At 42.5% G+C, this 18,294-nt stretch overlaps 1 long non-coding RNA gene across 2 annotated transcripts in view; it reads right to left on the bottom strand.

Annotated features, from left to right (window-relative positions):
* The window catches only part of LOC118844022, an 83,589-nt gene extending 68,684 nt beyond the window's left edge, over positions 1–14,905 (bottom strand). For both annotated transcript variants that reach the window (XR_005009949.1, XR_005009950.1), the window contains exon 1: positions 14,757–14,905. This is a non-coding gene — a long non-coding RNA (uncharacterized LOC118844022). The remainder of the gene's footprint in view (positions 1–14,756) is intronic.
* Positions 14,906–18,294: the final 3,389 nt, after the last annotated feature.

The raw sequence follows: 18,294 nt of genomic DNA, 5'->3' as shown, positions 1-18,294 counted from the left end.
GGAGCGCAAGTGATGTAGTGAGAGCCCTGCTGAGGCTGTGCAGCATAAATTTACAGTGGGCCTAATCAGAACAGTGGCATGCTTTTCTCCAACTCTGTTCAGCAGCACGTGTGTACGTGTGAAGACTTTCTCATTCTATGTGAATCTTGTCCGTATCCTCCTATAAATAGAGGATCTAGCGGATATGCTAGGAGCCATCCTTCAGGGCTTGCGACACTGTATGGACACCGGTGAAGTATGTGAACTACCACCGGCTAGCCCTTGCTCTTACCAGCCCACGTCCCTTTCTGGTAATACACCCCTCTGATGATATTGACCACATCACTCCTCAAGTACCATTCTTTGTTGATGATAAGATACAATCTACTCACACCCATCTACCTCTCCACTGAATCTTGGGTAAACCATAACCTCAATTCTTTGGAGACTGGCATTCCATGACTCATTCATAAAGTATTGCTGGAAGAATATAGATGTTAAAAAGCTAGGCCTTGGTTTCCAGGAGAAACCTAAGCTCATCAAAAGAGCCGTATAATTTCCCAAAGACAATTTGTCCATTCTCTTTCTTCTATCTAACTCTGGGTTCAATTCCTTCTCCTTTCATAGTATTTGTCTAACATACATGCTTCTAGCTCTATACCCTCCCCACCCCCACTACTCAAATATTCTAACTGATTTACACAGGTCAAACTCCCAGAGGAAATGGCAGTGGTCTATGTTCCTGACCATTCCTTTATTGCTCCATCTTCCAATGTTAAAAGCTTGCCAGAATAGGGCAGGATGGAGTTGCCTCAATTGCACAACATATTTTTTCATTTTTAATTCTTCCTTCTAATTTGGTATTAATTTTATTTCTTCTAGCAAGTTGAAAGTCTGACTATACATAGCTTGTCTAAAAAAATTACTCCCACATAGGAAGCAGTAGCAGTTTTCTGCTAAATTACAATTCTATTTTTTGTGAAGTTATTGGTTCAATATATATGCAGGAAGTTTCTTTGAAAACATTTACTAGAGCTCTCTCTATTCCCAAAGCAAGGCTAAGAACTTCTTAATATGCCCTAGTAAGAATTTCATCCTTTAAAAGGTGAAGAAACTAATAAAGGGAAATCCTCCTTTGAACCTGATTCTCATTAGCAGGGAGAAACCATTTGCAGGTGGGGTGAGAAACCTGAAGGGAAGTGGTCAATCTTTCTAAAGTTTGTGAAAAGAAAGAGCAAATTAGGAAATAAGCTGGCAAGCAACCCAGATTTTGGAAAAGTGGATTTCAAAAGATTCAAAAGAAAGATAGGATTCCATGGAGTAAATACTTCAGAGGAAGTTAGCCCAAGAGGGTTGGGAGATGCTCAAGAATGAAATTCTAGGTGGTGTGGTTGTATGCACCTGTAATGTCTGCTACTAGGAAAGGCTAAGACTGGTGATCCCTTGAGCTTGGGAGCTCTGAGCTAAAGAAGAGTTAAAGCTCATTGGGTATCTACACTAAGTTCTGTATTAATATGGTGAGCCTCTGGAGCAAAGGATCACCAGATTGCCTAAAGAAGGGTGAACTGGTCCAGGTCAGGAAAAAAAGGGAGGGCCAGGTTAGAGCTTCTTTGTTAGCAATATCAGGTTCAGACCCATGAGTGGCTGCTGTACTTCCAGTCTGGATGAGATACCGAGACCCAGGTTCAGGAACTTGTCTAAAGAGACTGATGTAGATAAACAAGGAACTTATCAACAGATTTACATAAAAAAATACACAAAAGATGAAAGCAAAGAGGATACATATATATATATATAATATATATATCTCTAAGAAAGGTATTAGATTCCTCCTTGATGGCCTTCAAGCAAAGGCTGGATAACCACAAGTCACTATAGCAAGTGTTTCTTTTATGTATGGCTTGGACTAGCTGGCCACTGAGGCCCATTCCTACTCTCAAATTCTGTGATTCTATCTTCTATAAACTAGGGTTCTCTCTCATTTCTTATTCCCAACCCATGTTTTCCAAAATATTTTTCACTGTCCTCTTCTATACCTACCTTATATTGAAGTCAAAAGAGTATCAAGGTATATGTTGTTTAATATGGAGAGTTATATTAAGTATCTAGAAACTCTATCACTTCATCTTTTGCAACAGCTGTTGGAACACAGGCTGCAATTATCTTTGTGCTTCTCTTTTTGCAAATGCTTTTCATGAGCAATGCAATCAAAGATGACTAGACGGCTCATGAATGATATTCTGAAACCAGCGCCATCAATTCCTCTATTTGCCTCTCAAAGGAAAAACCCATGAACTATCCTTTCATTTGGCTGAAACAGACTCTTGTCTTCTGGTTTTATCTAGTGAGAATGTCAAGATGCATAAGATTCAGTTCCTCCAATAATATGTCCATTTGTTGTTTACTGGACAAGGATGTCATGTTCAGAATACCAATAATTAACACTCCTAGATGGTCTAAAAACTCCAAGTTTAGCGTCTGATAGAGTAATTTGACAAAATGACGCTCCTTTGTATGTGCTACATTGAGGTAACCCTGGTTCTTAAGGGCTATACCATGCTGGAAGAACTTCACGTATGGTCCTGACAACAAGCTATGTTCCCTTTCCCACCACTCTGCAACTTTCACTCCAGAAGCTGAGAAGAGACACAGAGCACTATGTGATCTCGTATTTTTGTTTTATGAGTTGCTATGGTCAAGCACTATTTCACCATCACGAGGCCAACTTCCTGGTGACGGGGTCTCGCCATATCAAGCTAAGCTATGAATGAAAACTCATTTATTAAGCATTTAGTAGATGACACAAAGTACTGGAGGATACAACTGACAGCCAAAACTGCCCTTGCTCTCTAGAAGCTTACATTTCAATAGGACAACACATGGAGCCAAGCGGGGACCAGAGGTGGGTATTCTGGTCTTTAAAGTTACCAGGACTGTGAGTGTGAATGAATGAATGAATGAAAAACAAATGTTAATTACTCACTATATGTGAAACACTGTGCTTAGTGCTGGGAATACAAACAGAAAAGCAAGACAATCCTTGTTCTCAAGAAACTCTTCCACTTTGGAAGTTTTAGCTACAAGTCAGATGGAAAGGCCCAGTGGTTTTTAAAGTGCAGTGGCCAAGGAGATGCTAATGGACCTTCTTTAACGTCATCTCCATTGATAAAGCCATGCCTATTTCTGAGGATGAACCGTCTGAAGGTGCCAAGGGCTTTGATGATGAGAACTTTTCCAAGTCTGCCAAGAAGATAGGAACTGTAGCACCTACAGAAGAAACCGACAGGAAGCTTCTCCACAAGGACTGCCCTGCTGAACAATGGCTGTGGGGGCTGTGCTGACAGCAGGGCAGGTGGTCTGAGGGCCCTGCCATTCCTTTGGCTCTTGGGTTTACCTACCTGTCAACAACTGGTAAGCAGCTGGTAGTGGTGGCAATAGGGAGAGCGGGCCCCTTCTCCACTATGATTGCTCTCACTGATAACAGCTGTGGAGGCTGGGCAGGAAACAGGACCAGTGGTCTGGGAGGTACTTCAGTTCTGTAGGATCTTGGGCTCTGGGTCCTGAGCTCTTTCCACCAGGGTTTGAAGGGAGGTGGTGGTGGTGGTTTGACTTGCCTGCCACATTATGCTTTCTTTTTCTCCCTCAGGATATCTTACTTCTTCAACTAGAATGGCTTGCCTCTCCCATCAACTGCAGATGTTCAGCAGGTAGTGGCAATGGTGGTGGGAGGGAAGGAGGATACCCTTCTCCAGAAGGTTTATTCCCCTGGATGACTGCTATGAGTTTGGCTAGAAGTGAAGCCACAGGGGAGTACACTAACAAACCCTCCCTGCACCTCCTTCCCAGCCACCCCTCCACCCCTGCTGTAAGATCACATCTGGAGGTTTTCCAGCATGGCAGAACCTGTACTTCCCTGACATAGCCTTTAAGAACCTAGGATCATCTCCACGAAAAGAACACAAAAAGAAGTAGGATTTTATAGCATTAACGTATCAAAAAAGGAAGTGAAATGAAGCTGGTATGACCTGGTCTTGATGAAGTCACACTGGCTTATTTGATCTTGGCTTCACAAACATGTTCACTATGGCTTCACTTTCTAAATGTTCACAAAACATTGTAAATTTTGCCATATATAAAAGTTAAGCTCATTGGTCTACAGCTAGTAGATTCAATCCTCTTCCCTTTTTTGAAAATCAGTCAATTGGTCAATAAACATTAAATGCCTACTATGTGCCAGGCACTATGTACTGGGCTGAGTACTGGGAATACCAAAAAAAGAGCCAAAAGACTGTTTGCTCTCAAGGAGCTCATAGTCCAATTGGGGAGACAACAAACAAAAATGCACAAATAGGTTATAAATAGGATATACAGGATATGTAAAATATACAGTATATATGTATGTGTGTGTGTGTGTATACAGTTGCTTGTTTATTGTTGTTCAGTAATTTTTCAGTCATGTCTGACTCTTCACGACCCCATTTGGGGGTTCCTTGGCAGAGATACTTGCCATGTCCTTCTCCAGCTCATTTTACATAGGAGGAACTGAGGCAGACAAGCGATATACACGATAAATAGGAAATAATTGATAAAAGTTAATCACTAGAATTAAGAGGAGTTGGGAAAGGCTTCCTGTAGAAAAGATTTCAGTTTGAACTTAAAAGGAAGCCAGGGAATCTAGTAGGCAGAGATGAGGAGGGAAAACATTCCAGGCATGGGGAAGAGCCAGAGTAAATACCCAGGGCCAAGAGATGGAGTGTCTTATTTGTGGATCACCAGGAGAACAGTGTCACTAGACTGAAAAGTATATGATTATGTGTAAATTATAAAAAATTCAGAAAGGTAGAAGGGGACTAGATTATGAAGGGCTTTGAGTGCCAAATAGAAGATTTTGTATTTGAGCCTGGAGGAGATAGTTTATTGAGTAAGTGGGAAAATCATTTTAGGAACTGAATGGAGGAAGGATCGGAGTGGAAAGAGACTTAAGGAAGGCAGACCTACCAGCAGGCTATTGCAAGAGACCAGATGTGAGGCAGTGAGGCCCACATCACCAAAATGATGGCAGTTATCAGAAAAGAAGGGAAAGTACTCAAAAGATGTTGCAAAGGTAGGGTCAACAGCCCTTAGCAACAGATTGGGTATGGGGGAGAGGGGGTAAGAGATGGTGATAAGTCAAAGATGACAGGATGGTGTTCCCCTCTACAGCAACAGGGAAGGTAGGAGGAAAGGAGGGGGAAAAGAACGAGCACCATTTTAGACATGTTGAGTTTTAAATGTCTACACGCCATCCAGTCTGAGATGTCTGAATGGCAGCTGGTGATGAGAGACTGGACATGAGCAGAAGGCCTGGGGCAGGATAGGTAGATTTAAGACTCATTAGAACAGAGACAGTAATTAAATCCATAGGAGTTGATGAGAACGCCCTTGTTCAACCCAGAAGCACACATTCTTTCCTCCAAGATCTTTCAAAGGTAACTGACCTCAGTTTTGCTATCACAGCTGACATTTCTTTCAGTAACCTAGGATGTAGTTTGTCCAGGCCTGGTGACTTGAACTCATTAATGGCAACAAGATGCCATTTAATGCTAAGTAATCCAAGTAAACAACCTTCTATTTCCCTGAGTCAAACTCGGCAGAGGAAATCACTATGAATAAATAATAAGAATTACCCTCACACACCAGATTTCAGGAAGGAAAACACAGTTAACTGTAAAATGTTAACTGGTATTTTTAAGTTGTCCGGAAATGTTTTTTAGAACTGTGTCTTTCAAAGGTTCTGCAGAGGTTTAGACTCCTTTCAAAACAGCTCTATACTGCACCTGCTTTTACTAAAAACCAAAAGAATGACAGAAGCACTCAAGGAAATCAGGTCCAGGGTGAAACAGAAGCCAAAGGAATGCCCATGCATGTGGTTACTACATGCCACATCCTCCAGAAACTGAAAGAACAAACACACAGAATAAGTCCCAGTCCCCTGATGCAACTTGGGAAGGCAGTTTAGCCTAATAACTCCAAAGAGAAGCTGATTCTGCTAAATCCTTTTAGTCTCCTCTGTTCCATACATAAGCACAACAGCTCTCATTCCTTCCTCAGGCTACCTCCAGTGTACCAGACCTTGCTGAAATGGCATGAAAAATCTCTACACTATTTGCATAAAAATCTAATTTGAGGCTATATCAAATGTACTATAACAGATCCTCAAAACCAACAGTTTTTTTCCCCCATGTTGGTCAATTTTATTGTCCTTGTTAAAAGGAAGAGATTCATGGTTCCTCCCACTCATTGTAATTCTTCTCTACAACATGACTAATGTGAAAATATTTAAGAATGTATATGTAGAGCCTATATCAGACTGCACATGTCTTGGGGAGGGGGGAGGAGAGGAAGGCAGAGAAAATTTAAAACTTAAGGAAGTGAATGTTGAAAACTAAAAATAAATTAATTTGTAAAAAAAATAAAATAAAATTTTTTCATCATCAGGGAAAAAATAAAAGAGATCAATAGAGGAGGATATGTAGATCAGAAAATTAATGTCTTTTTTCTTTAACCATGGAAGAATGGCTTAGAAAATCTAGCTGTCCTGGGGAAGAGGTAAATCCAATTCCTTTTGAGTTTTACTCTCTCAATCTTGGAAGCATCCTTCCTTGAGACAAAACCCTGCCATGCAAAAAGGGGAAAAATTCGGGCTCTTTTTACTTCCTTCAGCATGAAAGTAGAACTTTTTTAAAACAGGGCTTAAGATTTCACTAGTACAAATATATCCAGCATACAGCCAGAAAAAAACACTAGGGTAATATTATGGTTCTTACTGCTACTGTGATCTTGGAATAGCCATGACATCTGTAGGCTTCAGTTTCCTTATCTACGAAATGAGAGTGAGAAAGACACGAAATGAGAAAGAGGACAGTAACAAAGGACTTCCTCTTTCCTCACTCACTCTTCAACCCTTAAAAATCTGACTTTCAACCTCAATACTCAACGGAAACTTCTCTCCAAAGTTGCCAATGACCGTGCAATTCCAAATCTGGTGGTCTTTTCTCTGTACTCACCCCTCTCAGCAATCTACTGACACTGTTCAGCACCCCTTCCTCCTAAATATTCTCCTTTCTAGATTGTCTTGACATTACTTTTTCTTGGGTTCTCCTACTCACCTAACAGCAGCTTTACTGACATCAGACCCCCTAACTATAGGTGTTCCCCAAGGCTCTGTCCTGGGCTTTCTTTTGTCCTGTCTATATTCTCTCTCTCAGTGATCTTATTAACTTCCACGAGTTTACTTATCATCTCTAAACAGGTGATTCACAGATGTATATATCCAGTGTTTCAGCCTCAGATCACCAACTGCCTCTTGGACATTTAAAACTGGACAAAGGCATCCCAAATTCAACTTGCCTAAAAGAGAACGCATTATTTTTGCTTCCAAATCTATCTCCCTTCCAAACTTTACTACTTCTATCAGAGATCCCACCAGTAATCTAGGTCTCTCCCACTCCCTCACCACACATCCAATCAGCTGCCAAATCTGGCTATTTCTACCTCCACAATATCTCATCTAGTTCCTTCTCTCTGTTCACACAGCCAGTCACCACCCAAATTCAGGTTCCCATCACTTCCTGCCTAGACTACTGCAGTGGCTTCTCCATTGGTCTCCTTGCCTCATGTCTCCCCACTCCTTCCCATCCTCCACACCACTGCCAAAGTGATTTTCCTAAGTGAAGATCTGACCATGTCACTCTCTTACTTAATAAACTCCAGTGACTTCCTATTGCTTCTAGAATAAAATAGCAATTCACCACACACCAAGATAAGCTCCATATGAACACATGACTTAGACACGAAGGATGATATCAAAAACAAAGGAGCAAACTACCTTTCAGGTCTATGGATTGGCGAAGAGTTCATGACCAAACGAGATAGAGAGGATCATACAGGACACACTCTTCAACTCAGCAAAACCACTACTAGGTCTGTACCCTAAAGACACCAAAGAAAGATGAAAAGAACTCAGAGGTACCAAAATATTTATAGCAACTCTATTTGTGGTGACAAAGAATTGGAAACTGAGGCGGTGCCTATCAATTGGGAAACAGCTAAATAAGTTATATAAGTGTTATGGAATATTACACTATTCTATAATTAACAATAAAGGGGATGGTTTTAGAGAAACCAGGAAAAACTTTGTATAAAATTATACAGAAGAACCAGGAGAACAAAATATGCAATAACATTATTTTAAAGACAATCAACTTGGAAAAACTTAGGAACTCTGATCATCACAATGGGGAACATCTGAGCATCACCACAATTGACAGGACTCATGAACAAACAGGCTACCCACCTCCTAACAGAGAGGTGAGAAACTCAAGAGCACAGACTGAGACATAATTTTTTTGAACAGTCAATCCAGGAATTTGTTTTGCCTGACTATACATGTTCGTAGGAGGAGCCTTGTTTATTTTTTTATTTTCTGCTATCTGTGGGGTGAGAAAAGGGTGGAGAGAAGATAGATCTTCATTTGGAAAAAAAAAAACTTCATTAAAACGTGTAAAAATAAAAAATAAAATATAACATAAACTCTTCTATTTGATTTTTAAAGTCTTTCACTACCTGGTCCCATCTTACTATTAGAGCGTCATTACGTTTCGCTCCTCTTCCTATAATCTTTGCCAAATCGGCCTTCTTTCTCTTCATTGTACTATCTTACACCTCTCTCTGTCTTTATCCTACCTGTCTCCCATGCCTGAAGTGCGCTCTCTTCCTTCAAGACGCAGCTCAAACAGCACCTTCCACACACGGCCTGTCCCGATTCTCTCGATTGTTTAGTGTCCTCCTTCCCCACTTTGTCTTTATTTGGTGTGTGTGTGTATGTATCTACATAACCAATGCCTACCTCACTGATGAGCTCCTTGGGAGCATGGCTCTTTTCATCTTTGTATTTGTATCTCTAGCACCTAGCCCAGTGCACGTCACATAGTAAAAGGTGCTTAATAAATGAATGTTGATTGTCTGCTGGATACACATGGCTTTTTTTGCAAGGCATTTGCCATATGTTACCTCATTTGAACAACCCTGAGAGGTACATCTACATTTACAGATGAGGACACGGAAGCTAAGAGAGGTTATATACCTTACTCACAGTCACAGAATAAGGGTGAGAGGTGGAATTCAAATCCAGGTCTTTCCGAGTATGACTAGCTCCCTACAGACTACATACACCATGGTGCCTCTCTAATACCTGCCCTGCCCACTCCCCAGGGGGCCTGTGAGGGTCAATGTGTCCGTCACCTTGTATACGAGGACTATACTCCGCCAGCACAGACTGATCAGACTTAGGAAGCTACCTGGACCTCTGAAAAGTTAAGTGATTTGCCCATGGTCATCGGACTGGTATCAGTGCTGGGACTTCTACAATGCTAGCTCTAACAAGCCCCCAACCTGTTCTGTTATGCTGCCTCTGCAAAATAAGGTCAGTAATGTGAAATGCTTTGTAAACCATAACACGTTCTTGTCAGGCATTATTACTATTATAATAACATGAATGCAGGAGGATCAGGGATTTCTCTAAGCATGAAGTACTCCCAGGGTAGGAAACTCCTCCCACCACCAACCTAAGGGAAGGATATGAAAGCAGCTTTTCCTGACTCAACACATTCAAGACAACACATTACCTCTACACCATCATATTTGTCATCAGCTAATTCTATCATTTTTATTATATTACTACAATGTTTTGGAGGCCATCTGTATCAAGTTGATCATAGAAAGAACTCAGTTCAAGAATATAGGGAAGTGCTCATACCCACACAATTTGCTAGAAAGTTTCAGCCCTTTCTCTGCAATACAGAATAAAAACTTCCATTAAGTAGAGGACCATTGGATCCTGTAATTCTCAGTCACTGATCTAAGCCAACACCAAGTATCCTCTAAGTGGGAACAGCACACTATACATAGCCCTAGAGACATGAATACAGGGGCCCAGAGTGGGTTCTTAGCTAGCATAGTTATCTTCTGATCCTACGTATCCTTAGAGTAAACCTAATGTTTACAGTATTCTAACAATTAACAACTGTCGATTGCCTCTCATTCCTATAGAACAGATACAGGCTGTATGTAAAATGATTATGACATTATCTTGTGCTGTGGCTATGAGAAAAGGTCCTCTGCCTTGAGTTCACTGGAACAAGACTCAAATTCAATTACTACTCAAGAACTTTCAAGTTTGGAATATATATGATCTTCTGCTCAGCAGAAGTGGCATTAGTCCTGTTTGCTTCCCTCCTAGCACAGTGCTAAGCACAATTCAATACGCATTTACTGAACTGACAAATTACACTGGGTACAAAGCATGCTTGTTTTTTTTCCTTTTTTTAAAAAAATTAATTTTATTCTGAACTTAAGAAATAAAACATGCATTTTCCTAAAAAAAAAAAAGTAGAATAGAAAAACAGAGGATTACACCTGAAATTGTAGATCCATTATGTACAATTTGCTATTCCTTTCAAACATACAACAAATTTCAAGATGGCTACCATCAGACACGTGTGTGTGTGTGTGTGTGTGTGTGTGTGTGTGTGTGTTTTCTTTTTCTGGATGCAAACAGCATCTTCCTTCCTAGGATCTTTGTGGTTAATTTAGGTATTTATAATAGAATAACTTCATCACTTAAGTTGTTCTTAAAAACAATACTGCTACTACCGTATTCCACATTCTCTTGTGTCTGCTCATTTCACTCTTCACTATTTCATGGAGGTTTCTCCATGTTTTCTAAAAATCACTGAGCTCATCAGAGTAATATTCAATCACGAATATATACCAAAATTTGTTTAGCCATTCCCCAACTGACAGGCATCTCAGAATTTCCAGTTCTTTGCCACCACAAAAAGAGTTGCTATAAATATTTTAGAGCATATAAGTTCTTTTCCTTTTCCCCCCATCATCTTGGGGAACAGACCTAAGAGTGGTATTGCTGGGTTAAAGGATATAGGCAATTTAATAACTCTGGGTATACCTCTAAATCTCCCTTCAAAATGGTTGGATCAGCTCACCGATCCACCAACAATTAATTAATGTTCCAATTTTTCTACATCCCCTCCAACATTTGTCTCTTTCTCCTTCTATCATTTTAGCCAATCTGATAGAAGTAAAATGATATCTCAAAGTTGTTTTAATTTGCATTTCTCTAATCAATAATGATTTAGAGCACTTTTTCATATGACTAAAAATTGGGGTTTTTTTCTTCATTGGAAAACTGTCTATTCATATCCTTTGACAACGTATACTCTCAATGGTGACCAAATTAAGGGCCAGAGATGGAGGAAAGAAAGGAGAAACTAACATGTGCAGCATTATCCTACCTTGTCATATTTTTTGTTTCATCTGTATCATGAAGAAAAGCTCAAAAACCAATTAAGTGCTGAAAATATGGACATCCTTGATTTACATTAACTCTGGCACTAAAATAATTGGAAGAAAACCTCAGATCGAATTCTCAAATTACATGGAAATAACAAACAAGCATCCTCAAAAAAAAATGGGCATCATTTCTTGCCTTGGAGGAGCGGGCAAATCTAGAAAATGGTGCCACCTGCAGGTAAAAACAGCTGAAGGGGGTGGTGGAAAGCACTGACCCTAGCACAAGGTGCTGTCCCAGTGGCTACCTGAAAGCTAGGTCCAAGTATAAAAACTGTGATTCATGCTGTTATGATCAGGTCTACTACGCCCAGTCAATTTTTAATTTAATAATCCTCTATGGTCTCACCTCCGGCACTACTACCACCTTCATAATCCTGGGCAAGTTTTATAATTACTTCCTCCTTGTCAAGACCTGGAAAGGTTACTCAATGGCCCCAGACAAGTCTCTAAGGCAAACTGCACAACACTTGCAGCTTGGCACTGAGAGGAGTTTTCTCACCAGAGAGCTTCCAACACTGATGAAATCACAGCCAAAAATGTCACCGCTGCTTTCTCGGAAAGTTTCACATTTTAGAGTTCTTTTTTCTTTGTTCTCCACCTCCCAATCTATCACTGACCCAGTGCTCCTATTCCATAAAAGTGAAAGAGATGCAAAACAGGGGCATAGGGAAGTGGGGGACACAGAGAGAACCACATAAAGGACACAAAGTGAATGATCCCAAATAGCTAACATTTACTTATCAAGTATTTTCTATGTGCCAGGCCCTGTATTGGGGATACAAACACAATAAATAGAACAATCTACTCTCAAAGAGCGTGCATTCTAAGGGGACAGAAGAACATAGATGAGTGTATTCAGAATAAGTATAAAAAGAATAAATGCTAGGTAGTTTGGGAAGGAGGGACTTGCTAGCAGCAGGCAGGATCCGGAAAGGCTTTATGAGGCTGCTGCTTTGAGTTGAAGCATGAAGGCCTAGGGGGACTCCGTGATTCAAAGGAAAGAAGAGAATATACTTCAGGCACAAGGACAGCCAATGCAAAGATTTGTGAGATGAAATGTTATGACTGAGGAACAGAGAGAGAAGGCCAGTTTGGCTGAATCAGCCAACAGGACAGGAAGTAATTAATATTAAACTGGTCTAAAAAGATAAGATGAGGCCAGGTTGTAAAGAGCTTTAAAAGCTAAACAGAGGAATTTATATTTCATCCTAGAAGTAATAGAGAATCACTGGGGCTTACTAGGGGAGTGACATGGTCAGATCCGCACTTAGATTGGCAGGCAATAGCATAGAGGATGGAATGGCCATTGCAATTATCTAGGCAAATGCAGGTGGCTGGCTGCATGAGCAGAAAGAAGAGGCTGGAAGCAAGATGTTACAGGAGTAGAAAAAGCAAGATTTGGCAGCTGATTATGTGTGGTGAGGGAGAGCCAGAGACTGAGATGTCAAGTTTGGGATTCTGGAAGACTACTAGTACCTTTCACAGAAACAAGGAAGTATGGGTTTAGAAGAAAAGATTAAGAGTTCTGTTTTAGAAAAGTTTGGAATGCCTCCGATATATCTAAGGTGAAATGTCCAAGAAGCAATTGGTAATGGGACTGAAGCTCAGTGCTGGAAACAAAGATTTGTGAATCACCGGCTTAGCAAAGATAATTAGGTTCTTTAAAGTTAATGAGGTCACTGAGAAAGGGTTAAGAAAAAACAAGGGAGCCCAGGACAGAGGCTGAGGCAGGGGCGGTGAACTTGTGGCCTCAAGACCACGTGTGACCCTTTAGGTCCTCAAGTGAGGCCCTTTGACTACATCCAAACTTCACAGAACAAGGCCATGTGTGGCCTTGAGGCCTCAGGTTCCCCACCCCCGAGGGGGAGACCAGAAAAGGCTCCATGCAGAAAATGGCACAAGGGAAACACTGAAGAAAACCAGGGCTTGCCACGAGGGTGAGGTGAGGAGGAAAACCATACAAGACAAGGGGGTCAGGCAGCTGAAATCACGGAGCTAGGAAATGAGTATCACGTATGAAAGAAATACAATATGCCACGCACTCAAATACCTCATTATTGAACTGCAAAGTTTTTTTTTTTAAATTAAATCCATTTTAAATGCTATAAACACCAAAGCTTTGAAAGTACATTTTAGCTGCAGAAGTATTTTTTAAGATCTATGGTAAGGAACCTAACCATCTCAGCAAAGAGCAATCATGAATGCAGAAACCCAACCAGGGCAATTCCAGGGAGTCAGAAGAAGGAAGACTCTGTGAGAGAGAGGGAGGTTTTGAATATCAATAGCTCGTCTAGAGACACATTTGCTTGAAAAAGGACGGTACATTCTCACGGCATCCATCCTCAGTGTCCACATATGGCCGGAATATCGTGAGCAGTCAGTTCTATATAATATATATATCATATAAAATATATATGGCAAATATAATATATAAAGGGGAGGCCTTTTAACAGAAGACTACATCCAGCTCTCCTTTCCTTTTTCTCCCACATTCTGGTGCAGTAAAGATCTAAGTTAGAAAACCACTCCTCTAGTAGAATCCCAGAAACGCACTATCCCAATGCAGCAACATAGTATCTCACCAAGTGATACCTGAACAAAGCTTATTCCATTTTCACTACGCATATTCAAGGAATTAAAAAGGGGGGAAACCTTGGTTCTAGCCTCAGTCCCTTCATTCTTTTACTATGAAAGGGCACAAAGTGTTACACGCCCATGTTGTTAGTGATGGCAGAGGTCGGAAAAGAAATGTCAAAGAGTTCACAACGAAAAAGTCCATTCCACTGACAGCAAAAAATCAAATAATTCTCTTCACTCTGTGGGGTGTTTTTTAGGTTCAGTAAACCCAGGAATGGGGTGGGATGGAGAACAGACGGTAATTTTAAAGTTGAGGACTAAAGAAGTCACCCAATGAAAAGGGCTTTTATTTTTGCACTCGCGGTCATAGATACTAAAGCCAATCAGTCTCTTAAAGGGTCAGCCGACCTCACGAGGCAGAGTGAGGGGCTGCAGGGCTAAGGGAGCTGCATCCAGGAGCCACAGGAGACACAGCCCAGAGTCTTAACCCGAATTAAATGCTAAACATTCATAACCCTGCCTCTACCTCCGATCCTGGGGCCCTCAGGCACACACCGGGCGGGGGGGGGAGGGGAGGTCCTCATCAGAGCCCTTTTTGTCCAAGGTCCTTCACATCCCTGCCCCCACCTTCGCCCAATTCCTGGTCCTTCCCCACTGAAACTCCCTCCCCCAAAGCCCCGTCTCCCCTCAACTGCCTCCCCCATCCTCACAGCCCCAGAAACCCTCCTCCCTCTCCCTTCCCCAAGACCCCTCCCCGTCCCAGACCTCCCCCCTCGAAAGAAAGTACTCACTGGTCACCTCGCGGGGCTCGGCCAGCTGCGGGCATTAAAGTCCAGCTTCCAGAGGTCCGGGAAGAGCACAAAGCCTCCCCCCTTCATTTTCCATCTATGCCCGGACGGACAAGACAAGCATCAGCACTTGGGAAAGCGAAAGCGAAAGCGACGGGAGGAGGAGCCTACGGCTAGGGCTCCCCTCCCCCCACCCCCGCCCCATGCTGCGCAGGCGCGTGGCGGGGGTAGGAGTGGGGATTAAGCTTGGAAGCCTTCGGTAGGCGCCTGCGCGGGAGTGGGGCTTGGCACGCCCGGCGACCTCCCGGGTCTGTTGGTGTGTAGCATCCTCATGCCCCGTGCTGGACGTTGTGCGCAGACTCCAGAAGTTAATAGGAGACGAGTTCAGAGGCTTGCAATCAGTGTCCGGAGTGCCGGTGCTTGTCGGGGGGCAGGAGGGGGGGGCCATCTCCGGGGTGCGGCACACAGCGCTGGCTCTCCTGGGGTTCCGAGACCCAGAGCTGGGACCAGGGCTGTGGTCTGCGCCTTCCTTGGACCAGTGAGTGTAGAGTTTGAGGGCAGCCAGCTTTCACAGAAGACCTGAATTCAAATTCAGCCTGGGTCACTTACTAGCTGTGTGACCCTGAGCAGGTCACTTAACCCCAATTACCTCAATTGCCTCGTCTGTAAAATGAGCTGAAGAAGGAAAGGGCGAAGCACTCCAGTATCTTTGCCAAGAAAACCCCAAATGGGGTCAAGAAAAGCCGGACACCACCGAAACAGGCACTTTACCGCTGTCGGCCTCAGTTTCCCCATCTGTAAAATGGGGCTAATAATAGCCCCTACCTCCTAGAGTGGTTGTGAGGCTCAGATGAGACAATAGCTGTAAAATGCTTAGTACAATACCTGGCCCATAATAACTGTTTAATAAGTAAATAAATAATAATAATAATAAATAGACAGCTATTATATGCCAGGTACCCTACTAACCACTTTACAGCTATTATCCCTTTTCTCACCTAGAAAAGAGACATATCTGGGGCTTAGGTCACAGGCATCTTGGCCTCTCTAGGGCTCCTTGCTGGGCTGGCCGGCTGAAACATCCTACCGGTAATCCTGGCTGCAAGGTCATGGCGACTCCAACTCCTGGGTCTGGTGGGGATTACCACCAGCATCTGAAACGGAAGGACGAACAACATAAGGCAACGACCCCAGACCCATTTCTTGGAGCCAAGGTAAAGTCCAAAGGAAAGAGGGAGCCAGAAAAGAGAAAGATTGTCCCAGGATGGCCAATTTTAAAGACACAGCCTGCGGTAGGGGACATGAGGGTTCCTCCGTGTTAGGTGATCTGACCATGACCTTTTACACATATAAGAACTGATGCAGGGTAATGTAAGCAGAACCAAGAGAAATGAACGTCAAAACTCATAGCCGAAGTAACAAACTATGGCTTTAGAGTATTTGATGGCAAATCATGTTATTTCTCACCACTTGGCCCAGAGGTAGTAGATAATAGGTTCATAATGAAACTTACATTTTCATAGATGGCCATTTTTGCCGGACTGTACTTTTCTGTTATAAAGGAATATCCTACTGGAAAGTTACAGTCACATATAAAAAGAAAGGAAAACAAGCTGGAACCAGATTGTGATGGGCTTTCAATGCCAAACAGAGGTCTTTGAGGTAATCTCCAGTTCTAACAGATACAATCCCAGGAGAACATCCATCAGAAGAGTATCGGTATTAGAAACACAGGACTTTGCTTCAAAAAGAAACATTAGGAAATTTTGTAATTTCCTAATGGCAATCCTGCCCAGCCTTCCTATGCAATTCTGAGCCCAACTTACTGTCCATTTGAAATGTCTTCCCAAAATAGCAGTGATGCTAGGGTACAAGCTTGGTGTGACTATGGGAGATTTTCCCTCTCAAACATGATACTTGAGATGCTACTGAAGCAACAGTCTGCACCAGTCTTATTTCACCTTCTGTAAGTCTATAAGGTATCACACACATTAATTAACCCGTGGAGGAAATCTTCTCTGTGAATTACTCGAACCCATCAAGCACTGCCTCGACATGACTATCGTTTGTCCTTCATTCTCAAAGAGGACAATGACATCAGGAAAGTGATGCCATGACTTGCAAGTGAATTGGATTTAAGTGAGGCAGGGCTATGCAAGGTCACTAGCCTCACTTTCTCCTCCAGAGTCATCTGGGTCCAATGGCAAGATATAGATTAGGACAACTAGAGATGGCCCCAGATGGAGTGGGAGACCTTGGCCTTTTTAGGATTCTGTGAGTAGTAATAATTGCCCCATTGGGGACCCAAATCGCCAGTTCCAGTTGGGCAACAGAGCTCCCTCCCTCCTTCTTTCCTTCCTTCCTTCCTTCCTTCCTTCCTTCCTTCCTTCCTTCCTTCCTTCCTTGTTCCCTTCCTTCCTTCCCCCGCCTCCTCCTCTCCCTCCCCCCTCCCTCTGTTCACATAAGGAAGCGTATCCTTACTGGGGGTGCTCTGCCCGAAGGAACATAAATTTTGATTGCCGAAACCTTGCAGGATATCTTGGAGTTTATGGGTTAGATTTCTCAAGGATCATGCCTTCAACCCATATGACTCTGGCTCTCATTGACTGGCCAACAATAGGTCCCAGCCCAACCTCACTTGGTCATTGTTTGGGCCCTGATGGCTCAGAGTGTAAATAGCAGTTGTTTCTGTTTTGGCCAGAAACCCTGAGGTTCTTCCCCTTCCGGATTAATTTTTTTTTTAACTAGGTGAAAGAGGCTATTCTTTGCCTCATTTCTTATTTGGCCTTAATCACTAAATAGGTGTTGCCTCAGTCAAACTGAGACTTGAGAAAGACCTTAACTTGAAAGGACTAGGCAAGAAGGAGGCCCCCATTGGCCCATATTCTGAATTCTAGGGTATGACGCAGCATGCGCTCCAAAATTACTGCAATGCTACCTCCCTTCTCTGTTCTCCAGCCCTCATCCCAGTTTCTGGGTCTCTCATACATGATCCTCTGTATTTGTCATCATGATACACACAATTTATCGGGTGGAGTAAAATAAAATTAAAGAAATTTCTCCATTCATCATCACCCGCACACCTCCTCCCAGCCTGTAGATTGTAAAAAATAAAAGATTAAAGGAAGAAAGTTCATGTTGGGAGTTTGCTAGAAATTTAAACAAGGCAAAAAGGTGAAAGTTCACAAGGTGAAAGTTTAATAACCAGGATTAGAAATCAAGACCTCCGCCTCTAAACCTAGCACTCTTGCAACTACTGTGTAGAAATACCACAGTGTTTCTCTGCAATAGGAACAAAAATATTCTTCAGGGGCATAGACCTGACGGTCATGATTTTGCCTGATCAGAAACCTGAAAGGGAGGTTTCCATTTAAAGAAATGTAACCCCTCCTCCAGAGATGTTGTCAGGTGGTACTAGGAGGACCAAAGGCCGATAGTGTACAGGTCACACCAGAAAACCTGTAGGTCCTTCCAGTTTCTGAGAAGCCAGGCATGCAGACTGACAGAGAAGGAGGAAGGGGCCCTGCTCCAAGAATCCGTG

The sequence above is a fragment of the Trichosurus vulpecula genome, chromosome 3, assembly GCF_011100635.1.
Source record: "Trichosurus vulpecula isolate mTriVul1 chromosome 3, mTriVul1.pri, whole genome shotgun sequence".
Taxonomy (NCBI): Eukaryota; Metazoa; Chordata; class Mammalia; order Diprotodontia; family Phalangeridae; genus Trichosurus; species Trichosurus vulpecula.
The sequence above is the reverse complement of the archived record's forward strand: the minus strand, read 5'-3'. Positions and strand labels throughout refer to the sequence as shown.